General features: G+C 39.6%; 1 long non-coding RNA gene across 1 annotated transcript; it reads right to left on the reverse strand.

Moving 5' to 3' along the window:
• Window positions 1-2,058: 2,058 nt before the first annotated feature.
• LOC142385822 (uncharacterized) lies at window positions 2,059-9,196 on the reverse strand. Its single transcript, XR_012770233.1, has 2 exons — window positions 8,903-9,196; window positions 2,059-5,192 (listed from the first exon to the last, which is right to left on the reverse strand). It is a non-coding gene; the product is annotated as an uncharacterized LOC142385822 (long non-coding RNA).
• Window positions 9,197-10,882: the final 1,686 nt, after the last annotated feature.

A 10,882-nucleotide genomic window follows, 5' to 3' on the forward strand; every position in this document is an offset into this window, starting at 1 on the left:
GTTCAGTCTCTCCAACTGCCTCTTCACCTGACTTCTAGAAACAGAAAAGTGGGAGAGGGAGGCAAAGGGGACAGCAGCATCTTCTGATTTGGTTGAAGACAAACTAGTGGAAGCAGAAGAATCCATGACTGAGGTGGAGGTGGAGATGTTACAGGAACGCTGTGGGTCAGAGGAGGGTGGGATGTCTCTTTGTCTGGGAACAGGAGGAGAGGATGGTGAGCTTGTTCCTGAACTGAACCTGTTGAAGAATGTGTTCAGCTCATTTGCTCTGTCCAGACTTCCATCCATCCGATCCTACCTCTGTTGAGGCCTGTGATCTTCTTCATTCCTGACCACACATCTCTGATATTGTTCCTCTGCAGTTTACTCTCAAGTTTCTTTCTATACACCTCCTTGCTCTCTCTGATCTTGACTTTGAGCTGCTTCTGTATACTCCTCAGTAACTCCCTGTCTCGCTCCCTAAAGGCTCTTTTTTTCTTGTTCAATAGTTCCTTTAGCTCACTGGTGATCCAGGGTTTGTTATTAGGGAAGCATCTCACTGTTCTGGTGGGGATGGTGTTGTCCACACAGAAGTTTATATAGTCAGTCACACACTCAGTCATGGCATTAATGTCCTCTCCATGTGGCTTACAAAGAGAAATCCAATCGGTTGCATCAAAACAACCCTGTAAGGCTTCTTCAGCTTCCTCTGACCACTTTCTAACAGTCCTTTTTGTGACAGGTAGTCTCTGGACAAGGGGTTTATATGCTGAACAGAGAAAAACAAGGTTGTGATCTGATTTACCCAGGGGAGGTCTTGATTTGGAAATGTATGAATCCTTGACATTTGTGTAAAACAAATCCAATGTCTTGTTTTCTCTGGTAGAGCAGCTGACAAACTGTTGAAAAGTTGGCAGTGTAGCAGAGAGTGAGGCATGATTAAAATCACCAGATATTGCCACAAAAGAATTGGGGTGTTGAGTCTGTATCTTAGCAACAACGGAACTGATGACATCACATGCAGTGTCGGCAACAGCTAAGGGTGGAATGTAAACAGCCACCAAAACAACACTGGTGAACTCTCTTGGCAAATAATATGGACGAAAACTTACTGCCAATAGTTCAATGTCAGGACTGCAGAGACGACTCTTCACAGTAACATGTCCTGGGTGACACCATCTGTTGTTGACAAGCACTGCCAATCCACCCCCTTTCCTTTTCCTGCTACTCTTTATATCTCGATCTGCTCGTACAGTCAGGAAGCCCGGCAGAGAGACGCTGGAGTCGGGTATATGATCCTGTAGCCATGTCTCAGTAAAACACATAATGCTACATTCCCGATATTCTTGCTGAGTCCTTATCAAGGCTAAAAGTTCATCCAACTTGTTAGCTAACGATCTTACATTTCCCATGATGCAGGATGGCAGAGATGGTTTGAACTTCTTCTTTCTTTCTCTCCTCTTTGCTCCTGCTCTGCATCCACGACGCCTCCTTTTCAATTCCAGTGGGATTTCTGGCTTCAGTTGTCGAATTATTTCTGCTTTTCCAATGTTATTCAGCTGCTCCCTGTTGTAAACCACCTTGTTGCTATGGTGATGCATCATGACAAAAGAGTAAAATATACAAAAGTATTGGGAAAAATTAATCCAGCTGCACAGCATCCAAGGCAGGAAGGAACAGTTGTCCAAAAAATGCAATTTCTTCCAAGAAATAACAGGAATGAAATTTAGAGAAAAAGAAAAATCTCAATGTGAGGTACAGAGCTACTCCAACATGCTGCCACCCTCAGCAGCGCATTCTAGAACTTTCATTTCAATTTTTCAATTTCAATTTTCATATGTATCCTTTTATCATCGCTTTGTTTTGAATGATTTGCTTTGGCAGGTTTCGACCTCGGGGGGTCAAGTGGCCATTGAATTTTCTGTCCAAGTTTTCAGGTTAGAACTGGGGTGCAAGAGGATATAATTATTATTTTTTTTTTTTTAAAGCACCACACAAACCACAAAAGATGTAAAACTGAATGATAAATAAGACTGAGACCTAAGAGTGTAACTGCAAAAAAATGACAGATCTCAAATATAGTTTTATTAAAAGGTATATTTATATAATAGTAGCAAACAAGAAGGAACAATTGCCACAGCTTTTTTCCCCACAGTTGAAATTTAAAACAATTTTACGCCATTTGTTTATCATTTGTGTTATTAAGCACAGTACTGTTTATCATTCACACAGAAACCATGTTTGGTGGCCTAATATTTCTTTCGGTTGTGCTTTCAGTCCTGCTCATCAGAAAAGAGATGGGTCATTTATGTACTTTTACCAGTTCACACTTAAAACAACTTTCTGCTGTATTTCTGATAAGTAATCACAGAACCAGTCATCAGTTTGGACAAATTTGCTGGCTATTTAGTTTTGCTACCATTTTTTCCAAATATAAAAAGAAAAGTCAGGTACAATAGTAGTTGTAATATATATCTAGGGGTAAAATGCAAGCACACACAATACAAAGTGATAGATGTTAAAACAAAACATTTTCAAATCAATATCAAAAAGTAAGACAGAACTTAACTTAAATGCCAACTCAATACGACTTACAAAAGTACAAAAGTTAGCATAAAAATGGAGAAATTGGTTTAAAAAAATATAGTAAACACATTCCACAACATTAACTTTTTTTTGACAGTTGGTACAAATTGGACCCATTTCCAATCTATATTAAAAGAGATGCAGCAGTGTATCACAGTCTGTCAGTATAAAACCAGAGATAATAGAAATGTACATTTGCACTCAAAGGGACAGTTTTATGGTCTAATGCTTAAATATCATTGAAGAGAATCCTCCCCTATGAAAAATGCTGAAAGCCATGGCGTTAAGAATAAGGAAAATGTTAAAGGCCACCAATTGCTGACAATGCACTGTTGATTTATTCTTCACCAAAGGGCCAGCCTATAACAGCAATGTTTAGAGACATTTATTTAACTGATTTTATTTATGAAAATTGAATAACATGTTATAGCTACTTCAAATTAGCATACTTTGTTCCTCTCTACACAGGCTGACTTTTAACGTATGACTGAAACCTAATCAGACAGATCGAGATGACTTCTTCTGATACTTAGGTATATTTTACTTCAATCAAGCCTGCACTCCAACTGTATGACACATTTTTAACATGAACATCTTTTCTTTTGACTTTGTTTTAAAAAGTTTAGAACCTTTTTGTGCGTTAGTTGCGTCCACATAGGGCAGTTTTTGTTCGAGGAGCTTTTCTTTAGCAGTTTCATTGTTCCTCTTATGTCTGCGTTGCCACAGGCCAAAGATTCTGAAATCAATTTGTTTTTTTTTTCTTTTCGCTATTCTAATCATCTGAGTCAGACAGGATGATTATTGCACTTTGGTTATTTAAAATCTTTTGTTTTGATACCTCAAAACCTTTTCTTCTTCTTCTTGTTTTCCTTGGGTAGTTTTTGTCACTTTCATTACCAGAATCGAGGTTGATTATAACTCCTTCTTTTGAACACTTTTGTCTCGTCCTGGTTTGACTCTTTAGCAAATTCATTGCCTCATCATTTTCATTCTCTTTTTCAAACTCAGAGTCTTCTACCTTTGGCTGCATAGGTGCTGAAACGTTCTTCAACAACAGCTTGGACACTGTCAAATAGTTGCATTCTGGACCCGATGAGTAATCACAACTGTCCTCGGTTTCACAGCTGTCTTCAGCCTTAGAGCAGGACTTTTTCCTGTTCTGAAGCGTATGGAATCTCTGCTCATGATCCCCACAGGAAGATGGTACCACAAAGGAAAGTTGTCCAGACTTTAAAGCTTGCTCTTGTTGAACGGGCGTGTCAAAGACTTCCATCTGGGAAAATGCCGAAGCTGGAATTGGCTTTGGAGCCGGTTCACAGAGTGTTGAACTTGTACTATCTTTGTTGGGACACTTGTGTTGGAGACCATTTTCTGGGTCATGTTGGTCCTCTCCAAGTTCAAATTCAATATTTAACATTCTTACAGGTATGACCACCCAATCATCATCATCATCATCAGGCTGATGGTCCATCTCTTGTTCACCTTTTAAAACATCACAGGGCTTGTGTGAGTGGTTTGTCCTCCATCCCAAATCTCTCTCACTGATGCTTTTAAGTCTTTTGGTCGGCTCGGACACGTCATCGGCATCTGATATATCTTCATACTGTGGATCTTTTAAAATTTTTCTTTTTAAAAGATGTTCGATGGCATTCTCTTTGGTTCTATTTGAACTTGTCATACCTGACACTGTGTCCAACCCCATTGTATTCGGTTCCTCTTTCTTCTGTGTCGTGCCTTTGAGAGCACAAGAAGCACCGGACACAGATAAAGTTGACCTGTACTTGGAGACCTTGTCTGCGATCAGATGACATATTTGATCATTTGTCCGTGGTTTGACTTCTTGATCTGCAAACACTTTGTCAGTGGATGGCCGACAACTGAGCGAGGAAGGAGAAACGTTATCCTGTGAATAGCTGCGATGAGTTCCTTCCAAAGTACTTTGGCTTTGAGCTGCAGACAGGACACAGTTTTGAGAACAGGATGCTCGTCTTACTTGTGGAGTTTTCCAGTGTCTTTCATTTGAAATATAAGAACTGGTATCTAGTGCAATGTTGGAGTTTGTCGTTTCTGATAAAGATGTTGAGGTGCGGAAACGGCTTTTAAAATCAGGAGTATTTCCTTTTAGTAAAGTATCCATTAATGGGGAAGGGTTGCTTTCAGGTAAAGCAGAACGCTGAATCGGTAAAGGGAGCATCTGTGCAGATTGTAAGACGGCGTTGTCACTTGAAGATATTCCAAAACTGCTGTGCCGTACAACGGAATCTCAGTCAGCCTCTGCTTTCTTCCTCATTTGATAGTGACTGTTTGGCAGTATGTTTTCCAACTTTTGGGTTCTGGAATTTAGAGCTTGCTATATTTTTGTTTTGTGACTCCTGTTGGTAACGGACTCCCTGAAGATTTTGTTATGATTGTGCATCACCCTGATGCCACTGAGCTGGATAATAAGTCACCAAAGTATCCTCAGGATTATTATAATGTTTTTTTGGAACAAACACTTTGGTACAGGTCCTATACTGTTGTCCTGGGGTGCTGGAGGATAGACCTCATCGTGGCTGTAGGTACATCAGGATCGCAGTACATGAAGAGCAATCGTCCAAGCGATGACTTCAAGTAAGCACTTCTTTCACCTGGAAAAAAAAAGGAAAAACTGTAGATGACTACTTTCACTTTAACTATATTATGATCAACACAGAGAAATAAACAGAAATGTGTAATGCATTCATTCAATTAAATTCAATTCAGTTTATTTATATAGCGCCAAATTACAACAAATGCAATCTCAAGGCACTTAGATAATATAGTCCAATTCAAGCCAATTGGGAGTTCAATTCATTCTAATCATAATTCATTGTCTCTGGTCTTCTCTGTGTTTACTTCTCTACATCTGCTCTAGAGGTATGCTACTGAACTTAAACTGGAACACTGATCAGAAAGTGGCCCCAAGTCCTATTTGCATACACTTCAAAAAGGGTTTTGTGCATCAGTGAATTAGCTAAATGAGAAATAGCATCAGTATTTAAAGAATTCTGAAAATAAAAAACTGAAATGCATATATATATGCCGCCTTTTGCTATTGCCATTTTCCCATCACATGGCACACAGAGGAGACACAACTTTGTTAAATAACTCCCATTGTTTATTGCATTGATGTAGCAGACATCAATGCAACTTTGGCAACTTTCAAGTGAGAAGCTTAGAGGAGCATACATTACCTTATTCAATGAATTTGCAATAGGCTTTCAATTCAAAACTCCTCTGAACTGAAAGCTTATTATAATCTGAGATATAATAAGAGATATCCAGGATTTAGGTTGTAAATTGTCTACAAAATTACTTTATGGAACAAGGAAATGTATCAGTGTGTGTGTGCTGTTGCAGAGTAGTTCACACTCACAGGTGAAGATCGTCTCTCAACGGTTAATGCTCTATAGTGTAATCATGTCAATGTGTAGCATCAGCTCGACTCCCCTGAAGCTTCACTCAGCCCAGAATGACTTTGACTGTTAATCTTATAAGACGTTTCAAAAGATAGCGTCTCTTTTGAGAAGAATGGTGGACGGTTCAGTGAAAGTTAAGAATTTCTAATTGTGTGCTCTAATGCCTTTGGCATTGGCAGCCATATTGCTATTGCTTGTGATTGGGAGATGTAGGTAGATTTAGGAGATCTCATGTGTGCATGCAAAAATTAGAACGAAATCCGAGGGGCAGGGGTGGGGGTGGTGGGGTGTGTGTCACCCTAAAATAGTGATGTGGATTGGAAAGCCTATTGTGGGGGTTTCTAAAGCAGTTAGCAAGAGACATAGAATTTACCACAACACTGTCACATGTCCCAATGCGTGGGACTTGAGAGCCCTGTTACCTGGGACTTTTGAGACGGAAGACGCTGTGCTACAAGCTCCCCCCGCGATAGTCGCCAAGACTTTAGATTCATGCAAAGCAATTGCATGCTGTGTGGTCAAATGTTTCAGCATTTTGGATGTGTTATCCAACACATTCAACAGGATAAACATGTAATAACATCCCTTCCTGCTTGCAGGACTTGTCCCCTTACTGGGAATAGGGTTCACTGTACCAGTTCAGAGCCAGGGTTTATTCAGCTTCTTGTTGCGGGTGCAACTCCAATAAAAATTAAGAAATAAAATCTTAAAAACTGCTTAAACACTTTTGGCATAAACATGGCAATAGGTAGTTAAGACAAAGATCCCACTAAATGGTACAATTATGCCACTTGCTGATGTAAATTGGTGCCTGCATAGTGAAGTATGAAATGTAGGATTGTTATAGCCTGGAAAACCAGCGCCAACTGCTGGACGGCAAAATGTTTTGCCTGCGGTTGGGTCTGGCCTCGATCCACTTGTCATTTTGAAAATACTGCCCTGAATCTGGCAGATGGCAACTAAACCAATCACAACGCAGAGATGTGTTTTGAATCAACGCGGGCGGGCCAGAGGGTTCTGAGGGAGTGACGACAGAGCAGTGCGACGTTGGGCAGTGGAAGCGAACATAGACAAGCGAAAGCACAACAAGAAAGATGGCGGCGGCAATGGAACAGTGCTCGTTTGATTCAGCCTTGGCACACAGCCATTATAACGAACAGCCTTGCCACTCTCTATTAAGCCCCATTGTACCGGCTTTTTGGCTGCAGTTCCACCAGAATTCCACTGGGAGCGTCGGTGGAGACCAGAATGAATGGGGCCCAATGGAGCTAGATGCTACAAATGGTCAGTTTCACCTAAGTCTCCTCAAGAGCGCTCAGATTTGAATGTAGTTTCTGAGAGCTCAACATGGGTTTCAAGTAAAAAATCAACTGAACGAGTACATATATCCCTTTGATTTCTTACTGGTTGGCTTCTTGTTGTCCACAACGCGCTAGCATTGTGCTAATGACAGCTGGTCGACCAGCTATGTATGACGTCATATACACTTCAAATCCTTTTTTTAAGCAAATGAGTGGCTCTAAAAATCTAAAACTCAGCCATGGGTATTTTCTAAACACCCTCTTTCGAAAACAACATTCGAATTACTAGAGAAAAAATTATATCTTGAGATAAGGGCACGAAAGGGCGTATAGCTCCATAGGACTCCATTCATTCTGGTCTCCAAAATTGGGCGCCCCACGTGGAAAGAGGGTGGAACTGCAACCAAAATCGCCTCGTTGGAAACCGGAAATGCACCGTGAGTGGCGTATCTGTCCTATAGAATCTGTGCTTGGCATCAGTTTTGGAAGAGTCCCCTCCCACCAAAGCTTTCTGTCGCGCTTACTACGTCACAGTCAGTTGCGCTGATTGGTCAGAGCGTTGGCCTATAGGCACAGACGCGGTTTGAAAGACAACGGGTTGTGCTCATCAACAATGTTCCGTTGTATCCATTGATCGGTGCCAGACTAAATTAGACATCCAATCCATTTAGGCTGGTTTATCAGGCTAGGATTGTTATAGTAAATTTTCGCTCTATGTAGTTAAACAAAATGGAGTGTATATTAGCAAGTATTATTTTCTGCTATTTTTTGTTGTTTTAAAAAATATAATATCATAGCTCTTAAGATACAATTTTCAAGTTATTCATTGATAATAAACAACTACAATATGGAACTTATTGCTAACGTCACCACGCTAGCCCACTAACGGTTTAGTCACGTGCATGCACTAGCATAATGTTTCCTTAACTGTAGAGCTCACGCATCAGACATTACAGTCTTTGTTCATGTCTTACTCACTGTAACACTGCCCTCGACTCAAGGCTCTATCAGTGTATTATTAAAGTCAAAAGCTCTGTTGTTACAGCTCTGTTGTTAAGCTCCGTTGCTTCTGTTCACGCGCTGTAGCAGTTGTGACACTGCTGCTACGACTGTAATATCTCGTTTGGAACAACTGGTTTCTTGTGGCGCCGTTAGTGTGACTTTACCAGTAATGCTGCATAACATATTGTGGAATATATATATATATATTTTTTTTTAATGTGACAACATCTCCATAAAGCTGTGGACATATTGCGACCATGTTCTAGCGAAGTTTGATATGACATCGTGGCGACGTCACTTTGGAATTTCCCTAAGTTCGTAAAACTTATATGTAACGTTCAAGTGACTTATAACGTGAAAACCTTGCAACAACTCTCCCGCAACAGCTAGATGGGTCTACAGGAAAGGGAAGTCAGGCAGAGTAGCTTCTTAATTATATTGAAGCAATATCTGTTTGACCCATCTAGCTCTGACCCATCCTACGCCTAAAAAGGGGTTGCTGCTATCTTTCTGTTCAACCTGTGAAAGGAAACGCATGAGAAACAAACGATAAAAATTCAAACGCAGACGTTTAGCTTGATGCTCAATTCTACTTACCAAATCACTGGATTGATTAATTCCTCAAAACTCGTTTACCACGCGATGCCTCGTTCTCCACCAGTGATTTTCTAACTGCACAAAACTCCACCCGGAAGGGAAAAATCCTGAGCTGAAAAACTCTACTCCAAAAGGTTGACACGTGCCTGCAACATTTAAACAGTGATACAGCGTAAACTCCCAAGTCGTTTGCCGACGTTCTCGGTTCCGCTTGGTTGGTTGCCTACATTTCACTACAGAGTAACAACAACAACAAAAAAAAAAGGGACGACGCTGAAGTTGGCTTCCGATTCGCGAACTAAATAACGGATGGGCTTAAAGGGCCATTTCACTGCATTTTTTGCATTCCGATCACCCTAAACTAAATCCTGTATGGAAACTACTTTAGTTAGACTGCTGAAATCTGGATGCAATTATTCTAAATAGGTTATAGATTCATTAATACCTTGTTTTGGATTTGTGAAACCTTTTTCTGATTTGTGAAAATGCAGAACAGGGCCCTTTTACTGCATTTTTTGCATTCTGATCGCCCTAAACTAGGTCCTGTATGGAAACTACATTAGTTACAATGCTCAAATCTGGATGGAATTATTCTAAATAGGCTATAGATTCATTAATACCTTGTTTTGGATTTGTGAAACCTTTTTCTGATTTGTGAAAATGCAGAACAGGGCCCTTTTACTGCATTTTTTGCATTCTGATCACCCTAAACTAGGTCCAGTATGGAAACTACATTAGTTACAATGCTCAAATCTGGATAGAATTATTCTAAAGAGGGTACAGAGTCTTTAAAACACTTTTTATGATTTGTGAAAACTTCATTTGGTCATTGAAAATTCAAAACGGGTCATCTGAGGCATCTTTCTTTCTTATTTTCATTTGGATTATCAAAACTAGAAGCTGTATAAAAATAATTAAATATGGGCTTAATTAGTCAGCGCAATATAAATTCTTTCAAACACACTTTATGATTTGTGACATCTTTCTTTGTCCCAAAATTCACCGAAGTCCTCACCTCTCCATGTTCATCTTTATTTCCATCAGGATCTCCTGTCTCTCGCTACATAGGAAAAAAAAAAAGTTCATGCATTTTTCTTCATTACTTTAACTACTAACGAGAGTGTTCTTCATTTGATGACTTTCTTCTCATGTTCTTTTATCTAGAAACAGTGACTGATGTTCTCTCACATTTCTTCCATCTGCCTATGGTTCCAACTACTTCCAGAGCCTTTATTGTTGCCTGCATCAGACATCCCATAGTTCAACCATCAAGATGCCCTATTCTGTATTGGATGCTTTGATGAAATCTGCATCCCAAAATTTTTGCTGTCATCTCGTTAATCTTTCCACCAACATGTGCCATCATTTCAGACCTTGCTTGTCTTCTCCTGCTCCCATCACAGTCATCTTACCTCCCATCTGAGTGCAGACAGGAACTTCTTCATCCCTTTATTAAGATTTTCTTATATACAGATGTCTGTAAAACGACTGTTTAGCCTAGTCTTAGCCATGCATCCCTTTACACTGTCTGTGTGATTACCTGCCATTGTTATAATAAGATTAAAAACGGTCTATTCAGCTATACAGTACGTCTTGCTGGACCAGGATATAATGCATTAATTACAAACTTCTCAAAAATGTGGGGTTTTTTTAAAATTTTGTCTAACATACTCAATTTTCAGACTTTGTTATTTAAGTCTAGATGTATTATGACAATTGCTTTAGACTAATACTATAAATGCTTCCGATATCCTCTTCACTGCGTTGACATAATCAGATTCAGAACATTCTAAGTTATACTTATCCGTAAAATTCTCAAACTCTAATACCTTTCCATTTTCATCCAACACATGGGCATCCAACACATTGAATTCCAATTGGCTTGAATTGGACTTTATTATTTATTATTATTAAGTGCCTTGAGATGACATTTGTTGTATTTGGCGCTTTATAAATAAAAATTAATTGAATTGAATGGGC

The sequence above is a fragment of the Odontesthes bonariensis genome, chromosome 8 (genome assembly GCF_027942865.1).
Source record: "Odontesthes bonariensis isolate fOdoBon6 chromosome 8, fOdoBon6.hap1, whole genome shotgun sequence".
Classification (NCBI taxonomy): Eukaryota; Metazoa; Chordata; class Actinopteri; order Atheriniformes; family Atherinopsidae; genus Odontesthes; species Odontesthes bonariensis.